Source organism: Emydura macquarii, unplaced genomic scaffold (genome assembly GCF_026122565.2).
Source record: "Emydura macquarii macquarii isolate MOO-44397 ecotype Brisbane River unplaced genomic scaffold, CSIRO-AGI_Emac_v2 contig_2768, whole genome shotgun sequence".
Taxonomy (NCBI): Eukaryota; Metazoa; Chordata; order Testudines; family Chelidae; genus Emydura; species Emydura macquarii.
The window spans coordinates 4,492,888-4,503,470 of NW_027132905.1; positions in this window are offsets into that span (position 1 = coordinate 4,492,888).

The window sequence follows — 10,583 nt, forward strand, 5'->3', positions numbered from 1 at the left end:
CTGCCCCAAGTTAAAAGTCCAGCTGGGTAGCCACAGTAATGCCAAGGAGGGAAAAACCTTTTCAGAGAAAGTGTCTGCTTGTTTTACTTCCCCCATCAGCCAATGGATACAATGGTGGTGGCTCAATGGGCAAAGAACTCCTACCCCTTGCAGTTGCCAGAAGAAATTCCGTAGCCAAAACCTGCCAGGGGCTAAGGTTCACATCGTCCGTCTCTCTCTCTCTCTGCTCCTGAAATTCCCACCCTGATCAGTCAGACCACTGGGGCTGACAAATGTTTTAACCCGTCTGTTGCCATCAATTTTGTAGCCATAATTTGTCCAATGGTATTCTGAAGCAAACCGATTCCTCTGGTTTTTATTTTATATTGTAACTGTTTTTGTTTGTTTGTTTTTAATTTGGGGGGAATGGGTCCAAACAGAACCGCTTTGCCAAGGACCCCATATGTTGGAGTCTCCAAATCCCAAAAGGTTTGGGCCCATTTCCGGTGTACTTTTTAAAATCCTATTTTTTAATCTGCAGCCATTACAAAGTTATCTGCGCCTATATGCACATTCCTCCTGCCAGTCATGGTTTCTTTGGTGCCTACGTGTATCCAGGGGACTATTGTCACACTACAGCGTCTCTCTCCAAGTTTACGGTGCTTCTCAGACTGACATGTATGCAGTTTTTAATCTGTTTGTCCTTTTCTGTTGGGTTGGATTGTTTTTACGTGAGGAGAGTCGTGTGCAGTGTTTTTCGTCACATTGTAAAATCTAGAGCACAGTGGACTTTACTTGTAAACGAGTTTTCTCTATTCACCCCTCGGGAGCAGCAGGTCCTTGGTGGAGTTGGATCAGTGAGATGGGAGTTAAGTGCAATGACTATAAGCGGTCATTGAAAGTTGGCCAAAACTGGTGTTAAAGACCCCCCTAACTTAGGATCGCCAGCTCTCTGGGAGGTACTGCACCAATGGGCAGGAAGTAGACAGGTACTTGCTAAGTGTTGGCTGGAGATCCTGGGGAACACTGTGTTATGTCAGTATACAATACTGGAGTAAGTAGAGGCGCCTCTCTCCCAGTTATATCCTTTTGGGAGAGATTTGCCACATCCCAAGCAATGGGGAGGGCGATGATCACTTCCTTGTTCCACTGCACAGAGGTTAGAGAGAGAACCTAGATTCACACGTTATCTCATCATCTCCTCCTCCAGAGCAATGCAAGATTCCTGCTCCAGTTAAGTTTTAACTTGACTCCCGCCACTGCCAGGACCAGAACAGGTGGGGAGCTAAGAGTGCCTCTACTCTTCCCCCAAATAGGGTGGGTGAATTTAAAGACCCAGAGCCTTCATTTTCACCCTCCCATCTCCCCCCACGTCAGTTGATGCCAATCCCAGCTTTGCCAGTTTTTGCAAAGGGGTTAACGGGTTGGCAGAGGGCTCACAGAACTGCCACATTTTATATTTAAGAACATTCTGAGGGCGGCTGGCTTCTGAGCCTACCCTAGAGCGCTGGTGACCCGAAATACCACACGCTGGTTTATCTGCCGTGTTTCTATTCAGACAGCAGGAGGGCAGCTGAGCTGCAGGTTTTACATCCCACCACTGCAGGTGGCAATTCTACTGCATGGGGTGTGGGACCAAGCTGCTGCAGTCCCTGGATTTCCAGACCTGGATGGACATTGGCTTAGGTCAAGTCTATCAGAAACCTGAGCTGCATCAGACAGATCACTGACGTAACCCTAGCACAGTATGTCTCGGTGACACTGCAGCAGCTGGGAATGTAACAAATTGCGGGGAGAGAACAGTTAATGAAATTCTGCCCAGTGAGATCTCCTGGACTTGCCCTTCCCTAGCTTTCAAGTCTCGTAGGCTAGGCAGCTTCCTTCCTACTAGCACTCGAACCTTTGTTTCAACCTTCTGCGTTTCTGAAGGTATTGAACTGGTAGGAACCAAAGTGTGAAGTGCCAGCTCAGAACCGGAGCAGGATATCTGACGCTGGCTGTCTCCAGAGAGACCGTAATTTCTATCACGCCCTGGGTGTCAAGTGGCAGTGGCGGATCAGAAAGGGAACATCCTGCAGGGAAGGGGGAGTGGATTAGGAAGCAGGTGATATTGAGCTGTGGTGGCCTGGTGCAGAGCTAAATGAAAGGGAATCAAATCAAATGGTTTGCTTGGAGCCACTCAGCCATGCGGTTTTTAAAGGTGAACTTGTGTTTACACTGATACTTCGTGCACACCCAATCGTGCAGTAGCAATGACCGGCACGCCTTATAGACAGACAGCTTGGGACAGGCCTGCCCGCCAAGCGGACTATCAGCCTCAACCCATTTGGTTCTACCTAAGGTACTTATCTGGGCCCCCATCACTGGAGTATCTGAGCATCTCCCAGTCTTTAATGTATTTCTCCTCACAGCACTCCTGGATAGCCATTGTACGGAAGGGAACTGATGCCCAGAGAGGCTAAGTGACTTGTCCAAGGTCACACAAGGAGTCTGTGGTAGAGCAGGGAATTAAACCCAAGACTCTCAAGTCAGCACCCTACCCAATGGACCAGTTAAAGGAAATTCCCAGTTTTCTCTGGAGGGGCAAATCCTGCACTCAGACATGCCCATGTAAATCTGGAGTGCCTCAAGCCTCATGGAGTTGCTCCAGATTCACACCAGGGTTACTGCGAGAAGAGCTTGGCCAAACGTGATTTCCCCCCCTAGACTTGGGGGATGAATACAATTGAGGAGCCAAGCAGTGAGAGGGCATGTGACACACGGGACTGGTATGCCTCACCTGTACTTTTGCTGTTTCCCCCTCTATAGACTGCACTATCAATTCCAAAGCATTCCTGAGTTTGCCCACTGATTTATCTCTCTCAGTCCCCCGCCCCCGGTGCAATATGGATAATCTGTTGGGATTGCTCCTTCTTAAAGCGCATTATTAGGCCTGTGTGGAATCTCTGAATGGAACCAGCATCTGTATTTGCATTTTTCCTATTAACCTGTCCTAAGCCATCGTGGGGCAAGACACAGAACAGAGTTCAAACTAAGGTACAAAAAGTTAACGTTATCCTAGGTTTACAAATGTATTTGTAGGGCTCTTATTAAGCCACATTTATACCAGTGAGATATTATTTTTATGCTGTAAACTTTATATACATGTTTTTAAGAAAAGATTTTTAAAAATTAAAGGTATTTCTTCTTTTTCAACTGTTTTCGCTCCGGTTCCTAATTTGTTTGTCTTTTGTGGCGGTTATGGCTGGTCCCTGCCCCTCAATGATCTCTGGTCTGGTTGCATTTGTGTTTTGGTGGGAATGAAGATTAACTGTGGGGCGGTTAAGGGAGAAGAATGTTAATATGCTCCGTATAACTCCCCAGGCTTAGGACAAGCTAAGCCCTGGTACCACGCAGGGACAGATGGCCTACATAGCCAGTTTTTGTGCCCAAGCCCCTGCTGTGGATGTGGATGGTTCTGCTCGAGGCCTTCGATTATTGAGCAGACAGGAGGTCGTTGCCCTGGATGGAGGCAGGTGAGTGGATGGAATGACCTTCACTAGCGTTACCGGGAGATATCGGGGCTCTGGTAACACTCCCCAGCAAGGGCCCACGAGCCCCTCCTGAAGACTCCACCCTACTCCATCTCCCCTCCCTCCAAAGGCCTGTGTCACAGAGAGCTTCCCACTGGCAGAGGCAGCCAGGATGCTGCTTTTCCAGCACCGTACAGCTATGCCGGAGAGATGGTGGGGTGATATCTCCCCATCCCAGCACCCAGTATGGGCCCCGGGATGAGCCAACGGCTGGCATATGATGGCGCCCAAACACGCTGCCTCCCTGCCCACAGAGCCAGACCCAAATGCTGGGCGTTCAGGTCCAGCAGTCATCAAACCGGGCCTGAAGCTGTGCTCGGCCCTCCGGTCCTGGAGAGCAGCCCCGGCGTATCTCCCCGAGTCAGAACAGGAGCACAGGAGGTGGTGAGGTCCCCCTAGCCCAGTGGCCAGCTCCAGGTGCTTCAGGGATCAGTAGCAGATGTGGGGTAACCTGCCCATGCCTTAATGTCTCACCCTAATCCCAAGCACCAGGAGCTTGGCTTAAACCCTGAAGCAGGAGGTGTAACACCTCAGAGAGCTGGGGCCGATCTCACACGCCAGGCATGGGGGCAGTGTCTAGCGTGGGTGCCTGAGGGAGAGCTCAGGTGTGATGTGGTTGGGTAGCTATCTCTTCCACCCCCTGGTCCTCCTCCCACCCGAGGTTCACCCCACCCTCCACTCCATCCCCACGGTAACAGGTAGACACTTGTAGTGACCCTTTAAGTCATTTGGGAGCCCTCCAGAAGGCGGAGGGTGGGGAAGGTGGAGAAGGCCTTCCAGGAGATCTTCCAAACTATGTAAAGGGACATTAGTCAATTCCTCTGTACTAAACCCCTCAGTCCAGGCTCCCTGCCTCCTTCCTTCCCACGTCTTTGGCTGTCCCCTAGAACAGTAGAAGCCAGGCAGGCTACTTCCCAGGATAGTGACCCTTGCTTGTTCATAGACTCCGATAGGAGGCCGTTACAGTGAAGTCGCCTGCTCTCAGCCGCTGGCACGGCCAGGCCCTTTGCTTCCTTCTCTGACGTGCTGTGTTGTTTGTTGACGGTTTTCTGACTAGCTCCGGACGGCTCTCCCTAGGCAAAGGCAGATGGGTTTGTTCTGATTCACACGGCAAGGCTGAGCTGTCACGGGCAGGCTGGCACCCTTTGTCCATAAACTCAGTCAGCAGGAGCTGAATCAGCAAGGGAGTGTGGAAAAATCCCCTTCTCAAGGAAGGCTGCAGCGGGGACCTGAATCCCCTGGGGAGAAGAGAGATGGAAAACAGGGAGGGGGAATGTAGCTAGCTGTTACTGTGGGAACCAGTTCCCACCCGGTCCATTCACTCCCAGGCCCCTCTTTGGATTTCAGACCTTTGGCACGAACACACAAGCGCTAAAGAGAAGCTGTCAGTGTTGTGGGGAGCACACAGGAGACACAGAGAAATGCACCAGTCATCGGGGAGCTGGGTTAGATGCTTGTTAGCATAACACTTCACCTGACCATGAAGTGAGAAGCCATTCTCTTCTGTTTTCCCCTCCAGGCTGTGGCAGCAGCAATGAAGCCTACTGGGCGGGGGACTGGAACTTGGCTTGTGCCCCATTCCAAATATGAACCCATGCCGTGTTGTCTTCCTTAGTCTGCAGAGGAACTAAAACGATCCATCTAATGGGATGTTGACTCTGAAGCCTAATGATGATGTGATTGTCAGTATTGTTCATGCCTCATTTCTGATTATTTTAGCAGACGCTTATTTTGGTATCGTGGGCATAGCCAGGGACGACTCCTCTTCCCCCGTCTACATTCTGTGCAAAATGCTTATTACTATTTACTCGGGACAAGGCAGATGCAAACTGTTTGCATGTTCCTACGGGTTATTCCATCATTAATTAATTACCTGAGGTTACTAGTTTGCAAATTAATTATCATTCAGGCCTGCAGTTTTCACATTTTAAGTCTGAGGCTTCTTATCAACATACAAATGGTGATAATATAGTCCAGCTTTGTGGTTAATAACAATGTCATTCTTTTCGTGTAGTATGTGCTTGGGCCCAGTACCATCCCATCAGTCTTCATGGCCATGGCCAAACAAGGGTGGGAAACAGCCACCTACAGACAGAAGGATTGACTATGGGCCAGGAGAGGCATTGTGGGAGTGTTATTGTGATTAGCTAGAGATGCTTTATGGAGGATGCATGCTGTGGTACCAGAGGACTCTGAAGGGAGGATCCCCCCTGCCCACATACAGCCCACCTATGCTGGAGGAAAAGTCTCCACCAGGTGGATCCTTTGTAAGAGGTAGGAGTATAAGGAGAGGAGAGAATAGAAATAGAGGCCAGTGTAAAATCCGAAATGTTTTCCAGTTCTCTCAAAGAACTGGCTGCAAGAACTGTAATGCCTCTGACTTAACAATCACATTTACAAGGAAGGGCAAGTAACAGGGATAACAGGCTCAGACGGATTCACTTCTTAATGTGAGCATGAGTCAGAGAGGGATTGGACAGCCAGAACAGATTAAAGTGGTTCACACACGGCAAAAGGATCTGACCTGACTGTGGATCTTCTTGGATGCAAACCCGGAAACCCCTAAATGCAAAGATTTTTGTTTCTGAGCCACTGAACTCCTGCCAGATACTGCCACACGTGACCCCTGCATGATCCGAGACCTGGGGGTCCCTCCTTGTGGAGACATCAACCCTGAATGCTGCTCGCTTGGGGAAAGACTGATAGCAGGGGGACTTCAGTGGCAGTCCTCAGGGACACCTCATTGCATCTTTCTGCCACTCCAGGATCAGTTAGGAAGCCATGCTTTTGCCTTCTGGCTCTTTGATGTCTGTTATCTGGGCAGAAATGCCTGGCATCTGGTGAAGTGGGATCCGGCACAGCGCCAGCCTGGTATGAGGCTGAGAGATGACACTGTGGTTCCGAATATGGTGTGTTGTCTAGGTGATGGGATGCTAGCGTTTCTACTGGGAATGGGGGTAATATGAGCATCACAGCCTAGGAGAACAACCCGCCAGCAATAGCCCACACAGGCCAGAGGTTTGCTGCAGCCATCAGCTTCCCCTGCAGCCTTCCTAAAATAGCTGAACTTCTCTCACTTACTTACTATAAGAACTTCAGCATCTCTTTCCCCGAGACCCATCACCAACATCACCAGAAGGGAAGAACCTGGGGATCTTCAGTAGCAAAAGCCCGGGCCCTACTATAAATGCTGAGGCCTTTCCGCCTCCCTCCCACATTTCCCCTCTTGCTACGCCTCACCCACGACACTAGTGAAGAGAGGGTACTGAGGGCTATCCCAGCATGTTATCCGGACCTGCACTGAGCAGGGTCAGACAATAAACACTGGCTGCATCAAGAGCTCTACAGTAAGACTCCCAGCATCGCTTCTACCAGTGGAGCTGATCTGGTGGGACCATGGTGGGAATTTTTTCAGGGCACAGGGCTAGATGAGGATCCGACCTGGAGGAATATCGCCATCAGCTGTCAGCATTTAGCAGCCTGTTGTAGTTTCTGAGACCAGCCACTGGGGGTGATATGATCATACATTAATCTAGAATATATCACATCTGGAGCAGCTAAGGTCCAGCGGCATTCCAGTCCCATCAGCGGTGCTCTTTTGTAACAGGGATGGTTTGTTACCTATGGATTTCACTAGTCGGTTTGCTGGCATTTTGCACATTCTGCCGTGGGTCTTTCCAGAGGTAGAAGTACCAGAAGAAGTAATGGATGAGCGGTTTGAGAGATTGTTCCCTTTCTTTGCAAATGAGCTCGGCTGGTTTAACACTTGTTCTTTCTGATGAGTCAGTTCCTTCTGAGCTGGCATTTGTTCTTGGAAAAAAAAGAAGAGGAGAGAGAAACAGCCTTTAAAAATCTCCTCTGGCCTGAAAGACCGAGAGAGGGAGAAACAGTTCAAATGTTGCCTGCACTTTTGAGCAGCCATTTTGCACCATGCTCCTCATCTGCAAACACCCAGCTCTGGGAAGCCATCTACATTTGAGACAGAATCCCCCTCTTTGACCTGCCCTTCAGATTTTGTAGTGCGGATTCTTCTTTCCTTGGATAAGCCAGGAAAAACTGCTGAAAGGACATGTTTTCCTTCCCAAAGTTGCCTTTTATTTAAAAACCCACAGAGACCTAGACTTTCTCCACAGCCATAAGGACTAGCTAGTTTTGCTTAAATTCTGACCCAAATCCTGGAAACTGCTCAGATCCACCAAGAGACATTAAATCTGTTCTGTTGGGTGGCATTGCTATGCCACAGATTTTCAGGGATGCTTGTTATAAGTTCTGATTATTTAGTGCCAAACCACATTTATGCCATTTCTGTTTTCCCTTTTTTCGTCATCTCAACCCCCTCTTTTTCCCCCCTGCCAGACAGAACAGTGAAGGGAGGAGATAAATCTTCACGTTGGGTCTTGCACTTGATTAAATCAACCCCTCACTTAGCTATGGACAAGATCAAATCAGCCCCAGTTTGGTTTTATGCTCTGGCATTTGCACGCAGGGTATTTCTACTGTGTTCATTTTAACACACTTAGACATTAGCTTTAAGTTGCTTTCCATTTTTCTTTTCTGGCTTTGAACTTTATTTGTCTGGAAAGGCTACTGTTATGTAAGAAGAGGATTGCTTCCAGGCATAGGTCATTAGCTAACAGCTCGGCCAATAAATAATAATAGTAAGTAATCAATCAATAATGCATAGGTTGCACAGCTCACTGAGAAGGGTCTCTTTGCTGTCTCCCACTTGCATAAAGAGGTCTCTTGATGGCAACAGATTCAAACTGCTTTGGACCAGCAAAGCCTGCACTGACAAGCCCCATCTGGTAATGATAAAAGATATTGGCCACTCTGTGATGACCTGTGTGTAACAAACTGCTGGTCTCAGTTGCATGCCCAGTGGCCACGTTCCCTCCTCATAAACCACATCAGGGCATGAGCCTGTCACTCCCAGAGGTGATTCATCCAGTTCGGGGTTGATGTACATGGGGATCAGAAGAAACTTTTCCTATGGGCAGCTAAGTCCACAGGTGCTTGCTAAAGAGTTTCTTGCACCTTCCGCTGGCCACTGGTACTGGCCACTAGCAGGAACCCAGACTAGATGGGCCAATCAGACTAGATCTGATCCAATCTGGCTTCCCTGCATTGGCAGTGCAGGATGGGAGAAACCTGCACTGCCACTGTCTGTGTATCATCTGCTGTATCAATAAACAGAGGACTTCAGCTTTCAGGCCTGTCTCACAAGAAGCATTGAAGACCCGTAAAGAAATGTAGAGCCCTGGGTTCAAGCACCAAACTAAGAAGTGTGTTCTACCTCACCAGCACATGTGGAATCCCCATTACTGCTCCTGGGCATCAGATGCATGTATGGAGGAAAGAATGAATCATGAACATCTGAGCTCATGTCTAGTGCTCCTCCACCCCACCCCATCCTCTGGCCTGACCAGAGAAGGCGAGCTGCAATCACGCAACTGGAAATGGTGCCTGAATAAGACATTTAACTACACCCATTTGCCAGATTCTGGCAGTAGAAGGAGTTATTTGGAAGGATCCCAAGGTAAAGTTCACCAAGAATATCTCTGACCCCACTTTCCATAAACCTGCTCTGAGCCAGGCCTTTGGAAAGGGAGTCTCATTATTTTCAGTGATATGGCAAGAAGGCAGACATATCCTGCAATGTGAGTGTCACCTCCGAGCATAAGACTGTCTGGAAAAACCTGAATCTTTTCTTAAGCTCCTTCTGTACAGAAAAATAAGATCAGAGCAGGAGAAGTGGGGCTGGTGTACCACAAAGTCTATGGTAATTTGTCTCCAGTGCTAAGTGGATCAAGGTACCAAATAACTGACAGGAGTTTTGCAAGCCTGCTTCTCCCATCTCCTGGGTGGAGGCAATAAAGCAGGTACACTTGCATGCATCTGGGACCTCCTGAGATTTGGCAGAAGCGCTGCCATGAGGATTTCTTTTAGCATTTACACATTGCAAAGGGCTAAAAAAAAAGGCAGCGAAGGGAGTTAGTGCTATCTGCAGAATGCACCATGTGCTATGTATTGGGCCACATCCTCAGATGGTGTAAATTGGCATGGCCCCATTGACTTCACTGGAGCGACATTGATTTACACCAGCAGAGTCCCATGTAGCCCAGTAAAGCTGTTTCGCTCCAAGGTTCAGCCCAGAACTGCTGCTTTAGAGCAAACTGGCTTTGACTCTTGTTTACAACATTTTCGACAGAGTGAGAAGTGGCCACAATTTTGCTAACGCTTGCAAATAATTCCCTTGCGTGTGGCTCACTGAACTGTCCTACCTAACTGCTAGTGGGGAAGTCTGACCTAGGGGGCTTCTCCTTGCATTTAAAATGTACACACATAAAACAAAGAAACAATGTTCCTCCCATGCATTGGACGCCTGAGGCGTGTATGGAATGATGGCCTCAGGTACAACCTGACTTCTGCTAACTGAATCCTGAGGATCAGGCCTTCGTTCAGCCCTTACTTGGACCCTACTCTCTGATTTCACCAGGAAGACACAGAGGAAGGCCCTCAGGGGCTGACGCTATGTGCCAGCTCCTCCACTTCTGTGACCCAGTGTGTTCCCTGGCTTTACACCATCTAAATTTGATGCCAGATTTGCCCTGAAAATCCCTTTGCAGTGATTGAGGATTCATTTCTGGTGTGATGGGCATGTAGCAGAGTTCTCCACAGTCCGGACCCAATCCTGTGGCTTACGGTAGGACTTTTGCAGAGTCCTGGCCTGTCCTTGCCGCTTACGCTGGTGTGTGTTTAGCGTAAATAACATTTTCCGTAAATCTCCGCTTCATGATTCAGCTGTTCTGACGGTAAATAATTTACCATCACAAACTCAGGGGAACACATGGGTGGGAGCAGGCCAACCCAGGCCTTCGATGAAGGGTTGTTTTGGAACGGGGTTGAGCAGAACGGTGCACACGGGTGTCTTCTGCCATTGGTGACGCTGTATAACTCCCCCTTTTTTTTTTTCTTTTAACAAAGAAATAGGGATTTCCTAATGTGTGGTCAGTTCAACAAGAAAAGAAGAAG